The sequence below is a fragment of the Myotis brandtii genome, unplaced genomic scaffold, assembly GCF_000412655.1.
Source record: "Myotis brandtii unplaced genomic scaffold, ASM41265v1 scaffold344, whole genome shotgun sequence".
Lineage (NCBI taxonomy): Eukaryota > Metazoa > Chordata > Mammalia > Chiroptera > Vespertilionidae > Myotis > Myotis brandtii.
The window spans coordinates 9,602,320-9,610,924 of NW_005363247.1; positions in this window are offsets into that span (position 1 = coordinate 9,602,320).

The window sequence follows — 8,605 nt, forward strand, 5'->3', positions numbered from 1 at the left end:
CTCTCCCCCCTCTCCTCTCCCCCACCCTTCCCCTCTCTCACTCTTCCCCTGAAACTAGGAATGTTTCAGGTTTATAGTAATTTTAATGATGGTGAGTCCAGGAAATTTTACAGGATTAAGAAAGTAGCTATACTTCTACTTACATCTCTATGTCTAAATATTAAGCATACTCGCTCAAGGTACTTGAGTTTTTGGAGACACAGGAAAGGCTTTGCTTCCAGTCATGGAACTGTAGAGTGATGACTTAATTCCCTTTGATCCCATTGCATACCAAGACTTGGGAGATGCATAATCCTAGACACAAGCTATAACTGCTTTTTTTTTTGGTTGATTGGGTGGGACTCAAACACTTTGCACTATGCATATAGACTTACTTTTGTGGACTATGAATATAGATTTACTTTTGTGGACTATGAATATAGATTTACTTTTGTGGACTACAAGACTGTTTGCATTCTATCTCTTGTCCACCCCCACACTCTTTACTAATATCACATTCTTTACTAATAAAATTATGGCCCTGCCCCCAAAGAACCACACAATATGGGTTAAAGTTGGGCAGATGTGTATTAATGTCTGTTTAATGCTTATTTAGAAATACTTTATTTAAGTACTTGAATTTATATTCCAGTGGTTATTTTCTTACAGTGATTTTGAAATAATTATTATATTGCTAAGGAAAAAGGGACATTTAAGAGCTAAGTCAGTTTTATCACTTTGAAATCCCCATGCCAGCATCCCTGACTGTTATCATACTGTCTGTCGCATGCCTTGCTTCTTCCACTCAGCCTTTTTTTACTGCATTTATTGGGGTGACACTGGTTAACAAAATTATATAGGATTCAAGGATACCATTCTATAATACATTATCTGTATATTGTGTTGTGTTCATCACCCCAAACAAATCTCCTTCCATACCTTTTATATCCCCTATCCCCTTTTCTACCTTTCCCAAGAAAAAGATTTGCCAGTGAAAAAGTTTTCCTATTGATTTAAAAATCCCTAGATCTTATCTTTCCACTGGAGGTCCGGTGCACAAATTTGTGCACGGGTGAGGTCCCTCGGCCTGGCCAGCGATCGAGGCCTATCAGGGTGGCTGGTTGGCTGGCAGGGGGGAGGGACTGCGGGAAGTTGGCCAGCTGGCCAGGGGGTTGGCTGTGGGAGGTTGGCTGGCCAGCTGGGGGGCAGGGTGAGGGGCTGCAGGAGGTTGGCCAGCTCGGGGGGAGGGGATGCAGGAGGTTGGCCAGTCAGCTGTGGGGGAGGGGCTGTGGGTCAGCTGTGGGAGCGCATGACCACCAGGGGGCAGCTCCTGTGTTGAGTGTCTGCCCCGTGGAGGTCAGTGTGCATCATCATAGCGACTGATTGGTCGTTCTGGTCGTTGGTTGTAATGGTCGTTTAGGCTTTTATATATACAGATGTTTTTCATCTTTAATTTCCACACAGATTTGCTAGTGGGCTTGGATTAAGATCTTCAAATCATAAAGTGATAAAGCTAATATAATACAAATCCCAGAAGAGTCAATAATGACAGATGAATGTCAGGTTTGTTCTAGAAACAAGAAAAAAAAATCCAATGAGACAATTATTGGGAAGAAATTGGATTTTTCAAAGGTAAAAGGACTGATTTAAAAAAAATTGTTTTCTCTGCTATAATTGTACATTGAAACGTATGTGAAGAACATAATATTTAAATGCATTTCTTAGTTCAACACAGAATTTTTTTCTTTACCGTGAATGAAACCTTTCATCTTTGAAAAACACTCCATTTACTTATTCTATTACACAAATAATCTCATAGTTTCTTTCAACCAAGATTGAATTCTGACCCTATAAAAATTGTCCTGATAAATGCCTATGAAAGAACAAAGCATAGCGAAGTTTACTGTCTTGATGAACTAACAGTACAAACTGGCTGATGAGAGTATATACCTCAATGTGTTTTGGAGAAGAAATAAATTGCACTGCTCATAGGGTTGCAGTATCACATGCTGTGCAGAGCGGCTGGGGTCAGGAAGATGCGGTGGTCATAATGAAAAAAATTTATTATGCATGAGTCAATTCCCTTATGTTGTGTCTGGAAGATGTTGTGCTTGGCAGTAGGGGACTAGTGGGAATAGAGTTTTAAGTTCTTTCCTGTAACCTTAAAATAAATCAAAGTTGAACATGATGGTCTCACAGAGCAGAACTCCTTTTTTTGTTTTGTTACTCCTCACAGGAAGATATTTTTTTCATTGACTTTTTTTAGAGATTGGAAAGAAGGGAGGGAGGGCGCGAGAGGGAGAGCAAGAAACATTGATGTGAGAGAGATTGGTTGCCTCCCGCACATGCCCTGACCAAGGTTGGGAAACAAACCAGCAACCTAGGTATGTGTCCTTGACCAAGAAATGAACCTATGACCCTAACCATTGAGCAACAACTCTTGTAACACACCAATTGGGGCCTTTCTGGCTCTTTTAAATTAATGGACAGGCATGCCAAACCAAATGAGGGAAAAGCTTTTCCAGAATCATCACGACTCCTTTATAGCCTGATCTATTCTGGGGTCCCTAGCGGTCTGCTTTTAGGAATGGTATAAAAATGTTTTCAGTTGACTAGAACTTGGGGATAATTTATGCTTATATCTGTTTGGGATAGTCATATGTTTATGATGGTTTATTTAAAGATGAAGCTTCTTGCGGGCGACATGGTGTTTCACGTTTTCAAACCGAATTGTATACCTTCCATAAAAACATGTTGGATTTTCCTGGCTTTGAGTGTTTGCCTAAATCTTATTGGGAAGTTCTTCTACCCATTTCTGTCTGTCAATCCCTCCTGCAAGCTTAAATGCTAACATCCTTCAGAGCCTTTTCTGATCTAACCCTCCCCTCCAGTTAGGGCAGGGGTGGGCAAACTTTTTGACTCGAGGGCCACAATGGGTTCTTAAACTGGACCGGAGGGCCGGAACAAAAGCATGGATGGAGTGTTTGTGTGAACTAATATAAATTCAAAGTAAACATCATTACATAAAAGGGTATGGTCTTTTTTTTTTAGTTTTACTCATTTCAAACGGGCCGTAGTTTGCCCACGGCTGAGTTAGGGGGATCTCTCACCTTAAAAATCCAATACTTTCTTTTACATCCTTTTCTTACAGCACAGAATATGCTGCCTGGCATTAGGGTAATTTGTGCACATACCTGCTTGATAGTATTTCGAACAATTAACTCACTCATTTCCTCTCTTCTTATTTGCCTCCTCTCCCATCTCCCATTTAAGCAGCAAGATTGTCAACTAAGCCTTCCCTCCAGGGAAGATGTGACAGAAGGGAAAGCACATGCAAAGGGCTCATCTGACTTGGGTTTCTAGAATATTAAGCTCAGGAGAATGGAGTGAATTTGAGTTTAACCAAAATATTAAAGGGGCTGAGAAAGGAGAGATTCCCCCTCTTAGTTCTAGCAAAATTCCACGTGGGGTTCAGGGGAGAAAAAAGCAGAGAGGAAGTGATGGGGGCAACAGAATTCGGTGGGTCACAAGGGACTCTGCTTCCAGGATTGGGTCCCTGAGGTTAGAGAGGGAAAGGTTTGCAGGTGGGTGGGTAAAGGTGTGGAGATTTCAGGATGTGGAGCCACCCAAAAGGAGACCCCTTCTTTTCTCAAGTAGGAGTCAGTAGTTGGCAGTAGGGAATGAGTTTTAAGTTATTTTTCTATAACCTTAAAATCAAGTAATTGAGACTCTTCAGACCTAAAGAGATAAGGGGCAGGGGCATCTCAGTCTGCTATGTGCTTGGATTAAGGCAAGCATGTCAAACTCGCGGCCGCTGGGCTGCATGTGGCCCACAATGAATATTTTCGTGGCCCAGCTAATATAATGGTATGTTAGAAATGTTTTAATAAAAATTTTGTAACTTAATTTTTACACTGTCCTGTTATACATAATTATTAATAATGAACTACAGCGTTCACTAATGACTGATTACTATAATCGTATTGCATTCATTTCCTTTATGCACCAGCGCACCATTTCTTCCCACTAATACCAGCAGCGAATATTTTAGCAGCCGATGGCCATGTCATTAGTCTTGTACTGACTTGTTTGGTGTGTGCAACAGGAAATATTTCACGTTCAGAGAACAAGAAAAATAGGTTTATTTGCATTATGCTTATTAATTTGTGCAGTTATTCAGTGTCTGGTAAGTTAATGTCCAAGAAAAATATTTTTGTGTGTGTGTGTGTGTTTTCCGATGGTCTTTTTTTTAAAAATTAATTTTTATTTATTTTTTTTTGCTAAAAGTATTACAAAGGGTACTACATATGTGTCCTTTTTTTCCCCCCTGCCCTTGACAATCCCCTCCCCTCCCTTACCCCCCAGTGTCTTATGTCCATTAGTTATGCTTATATGCATGCACACAAGTCCTTCGGTTGTTCAAGAAAAATATTAATTTTTATTAAAATGTTGATTATTTTATGTTAAAGATTACTCATTTATTTCAGCCCTTTGTGTTCAGCATGTCTCTGTCGAAATAAACCTACGTTTCTATGAAAATTGAAGCTTTTGTTTTTTTGTGGCTCACATAAACTTAAACCTTGCTTATTTGGCCCATGATAGCCTTTGAGTTTGACATGCTAGGATTGAGGATTAAGGAGAAGGTGGCATGATGGGTGACGCAGAAGGACACAAGGCAGTGAAAACCAGGCGACTTATTTCTGTCCTCTCTTTTTGACGCCTTTGCATTTTGTGACCCTTTAAGAACATAGATACAAGTTCAGATAAAAGACTGGATGTGGCCAGGTAGTGGGTTAAAAGTAAAGTTGCACCATCCTATTTGGAAAGGGCAGAATAACTTCTTTTAGTTTAAAAAAATAATGAGGACTGTATTTTGGGGCCTTTTTGCTTATTTTTTTAATGAACTAATTTCCATGTCTCGACTACATTTAAAAATTATTCTCATCTACATTTAAGAATTATCAACATTAGGATATGCCAAAAAAAAGTTAGGTGATGCCAGATTTTCTTCTAGGTATTTCCTGAATGTTAACTAATTAATTTTTAATCATTCCACCATGAAAATAAACTTTCTTTGCCTCATCTCCTTATTTTTAAATAGATGGGGAAATCGAGGCAGAGGATGATTATGGAAACTGCCCAGATACTTTAAGTGACAAATTATAGAATTTGAACCCAGGGGAGTCTCTGGTAGCTACCCTTTACCATTGCTCCTGGCCACCTCGCACACTTCACAGTTTTCATAAGGGCAGGGCTATGTTTTATCTACCGTTGCTTCATCTGAAGTCCTGTTACATTGTTTTACTACAGATCTATTGCAATTAATCTATTAAAATCTGTAGTCCAAGTAGACAGTGCATACTAAATAAAAACAGAAATGAAAAGTCCCAGAAACTTGAAGGAGTGCCCAAGCCCACTGAGGAAGTGCCCTGTTTTCTCGATCATCAGCCACTTGCCGCTGCCATAGAGCTCTGCAGTGAGAGCCTCCAGAACCGAAGTGCACTAAATGTGGAACAAAGAACATTTTTATTGCAGATCCCCCCATTTTTTTGGTGGAAAGCTATTTTGTGGTGCCATTAGATGTGAGCTAGAGCTGTAAGTGAAAGTTCACAAAGCAATAAATACCACAGTGTGGAGTAGGTTCTCATATGTATTATTTACCCTGCTCTTCTCCTGTCAGATTTAATTGCTTTGAAAACAGTTGAACACTACCTGTTCTTTCCTCTTTCTCTAGAGTTTATACAATTAAACTTAGTGCATTAAATCCTAAATCCACCAGAGACCAACTTTTTGAGGATTTTTGGTATTTGTTTTGTTACCTTGTATATAATAATGTCTTCTCTGATTCTCTTTGTCCTTACTCATAATCAAATCATCCTACAATGTTCAATCATACAATCTATGCTAACTCGCTATCTCATCCATGTAGATTTTATTATTTATTCCATCTTCCATGCTAATAGTGGGCTTTATTCTTTTCTGTGTTGCTAACTTATAACATTGCATTTAATAAGTACATTCATTTAATCATCATTTATTTACTTATATTTCTCCCCACCCCCAGATATTTTAGTTGTGGTCTATCTGATTCAAGACTAGGTTTTTAAAAAAATTTATAATAAAGGCCATATATGACAAATCTACAGCTAATATCATACCCAAATGGTGAACATTTTCAAAGCTTTTCCAAAAGATCGGGAACAAGACAAGAATGTCCACTCTTTCTACTTTCATTTGACATAGTTAGAAGTCCTAGCAATAGCAATTAGCAAAATAAATAAATAAATAAATAAATAAGCGATCCATATTGGAAAAGAAGTAAAACTGTCACTATTTGCAGATGACATTATACTATACACTGAGTGGCCAGATTATTATGACCGGCCAGATTATTATGACCACCCGTCAGTACAATGAAGTGAATTAGTTATGCAAATAATAATAATAATAAAACCTTGAGAGTATTTGCTTAGGAAGTTTTCAATATTCTTAATCATCATTTATTTATATTCCTCCCCACCCCCAGATATTTTAGTTGTGGTCTATCTGATTCAAGACTAGGTTTTTAAAAAAATTTATAATAAAGGCCATATATGACAAATCTACAGCTAATATCATACCCAAATGGTGAACATTTTCAAAGCTTTTCCAAAAGATCGGGAACAAGACAAGAATGTCCACTCTTTCTACTTTCATTTGACATAGTTAGAAGTCCTAGCAATAGCAATTAGCAAAATAAATAAATAAATAAATAAATAAGCGATCCATATTGGAAAAGAAGTAAAACTGTCACTATTTGCAGATGACATTATACTATACACTGAGTGGCCAGATTATTATGACCGGCCAGATTATTATGACCACCCGTCAGTACAATGAAGTGAATTAGTTATGCAAATAATAATAATAATAAAACCTTGAGAGTATTTGCTTAGGAAGTTTTCAATATTCAGTATTTTTGGAAGTGTCAGTGAAGTACTGATGGGGTGGTCATAATAATCTGGCCACTCAGTGTATATAAAAATCCTAAAGACTCCACCAAAAATTGTTATAATAAATAAATTCAGAAAAGTTTCAGGATAAATTAATATACAACTATCTTTTATTTCATATAATAAAGATAACTGACAACTACATATAATAAAGATAAATTAATAAAATAATTCCATTTATAATTGCATAAAAAGAATAAAATATCTAGGAAGAAATTTAATAAGTATCCAAATGGTCATGACCATGATTTCCTTTTACTACTAAGAAGTACTCTGAAATTTGATGTTTCTTTATAGGTGTTTCTTACTAAAAGAAAATGAGAATACTAACAAAACTAAAAGAAAATGAGAATACCAACAAAACTATCTATAAACAACACTAGTTTCTCCTTTTTTGGGTGTGTTACAGAAGAGATAAAAGGGAAGTTCTACTCTGGTTCTTTAATATAGAATTGAAGATGTGTCTCATAGAAAAAAGTCTACCAGTAAGCAGAAATAAAAAGTTTGGCTATGAAAGGCAGGAAGTGCAGCTCTATATCCATGCATTACTGAATATTGTAGCCCTCCTCCACACTTGAATGTCTTTGCGGTACATTCCTGCCTTGCTCTACCATTGCCTAAATTCATCAAAACAAATCTATAGGAGAACCAGCCAAAGGGAAATCTCCCTCTATATAGTATTGCTTTGACAGGGAATGCAATAAAAATACCCTAGTTTATCAGAACAGTGGTCCATCCATTTTAATAATCATTTATTCACTCTGTTAGAATATGCCTAGGAATACTTAAAAGAATATCTGTTTGTCTTTTTGTCTTTTTTACAAGAAGCCATATAGGCACTCACAGGCACAGTGTTGTGTCATCCAGGCAAGCATGGCCCTAAAAATAGTCTGTAGCATGTGCCTTTTTTAAGTGTGCTCAGCCATCCTATGATATTCCCAGAGGCAGATAAAAAGCAGGTAGGATTTTAGAAGGCTGAGCATGAGTATGTATGGGTGAATACGACTGCTGTAACCTTTATGCCTAATGAGGCATGGTCAGCCTTTTCTGAGTCCCTTGGATGATTTATGGAGTATTTCTAGTATCATCATCAGTCTCTTCTTTGGCCTTTTGTTTATGTCCTTCTTAGTGACTAAGTATGATTACTCTAATGCAGAGTCACAGTTTTTTCTTTTACTTAGTGCAAATTAATACCATTAATCAGTGTTCAACACATCAGTATACTTTAACAAGTAGTATATGTCTGCTATGTGTCAGGCACATGTTGGGAACTGAGGATTCTAGGATGAGTAGCACTAACTCACTGCCAATGAGCTGAAGCTTCAATGAGGAAATAGAAAAGCAATCAATGGCTTATTGATAAAAGGGTGCCTAGGGAACTTTGGGGAGCACAGAGGAGGACCACTTCACCACACTGCTAGGACAGAGCAATGTTTCCAAAGGACATGACTAAATCACATCCTGCAAAAGGAGGAGGAGTTAGTGAGGCTGAGCACTGAGGGGAGGGTAAATATGTCCTGGCAGAAGGAAAAGGATCTAAAATGTTTGGGGGGAGAGGAAAAAAGGGAGAGGGAGAGGGAGGAAGGGGGAGGAGGGGGCAGGAGAAAGAGGGAGAGGAAGGGAGAGGAGGAGGG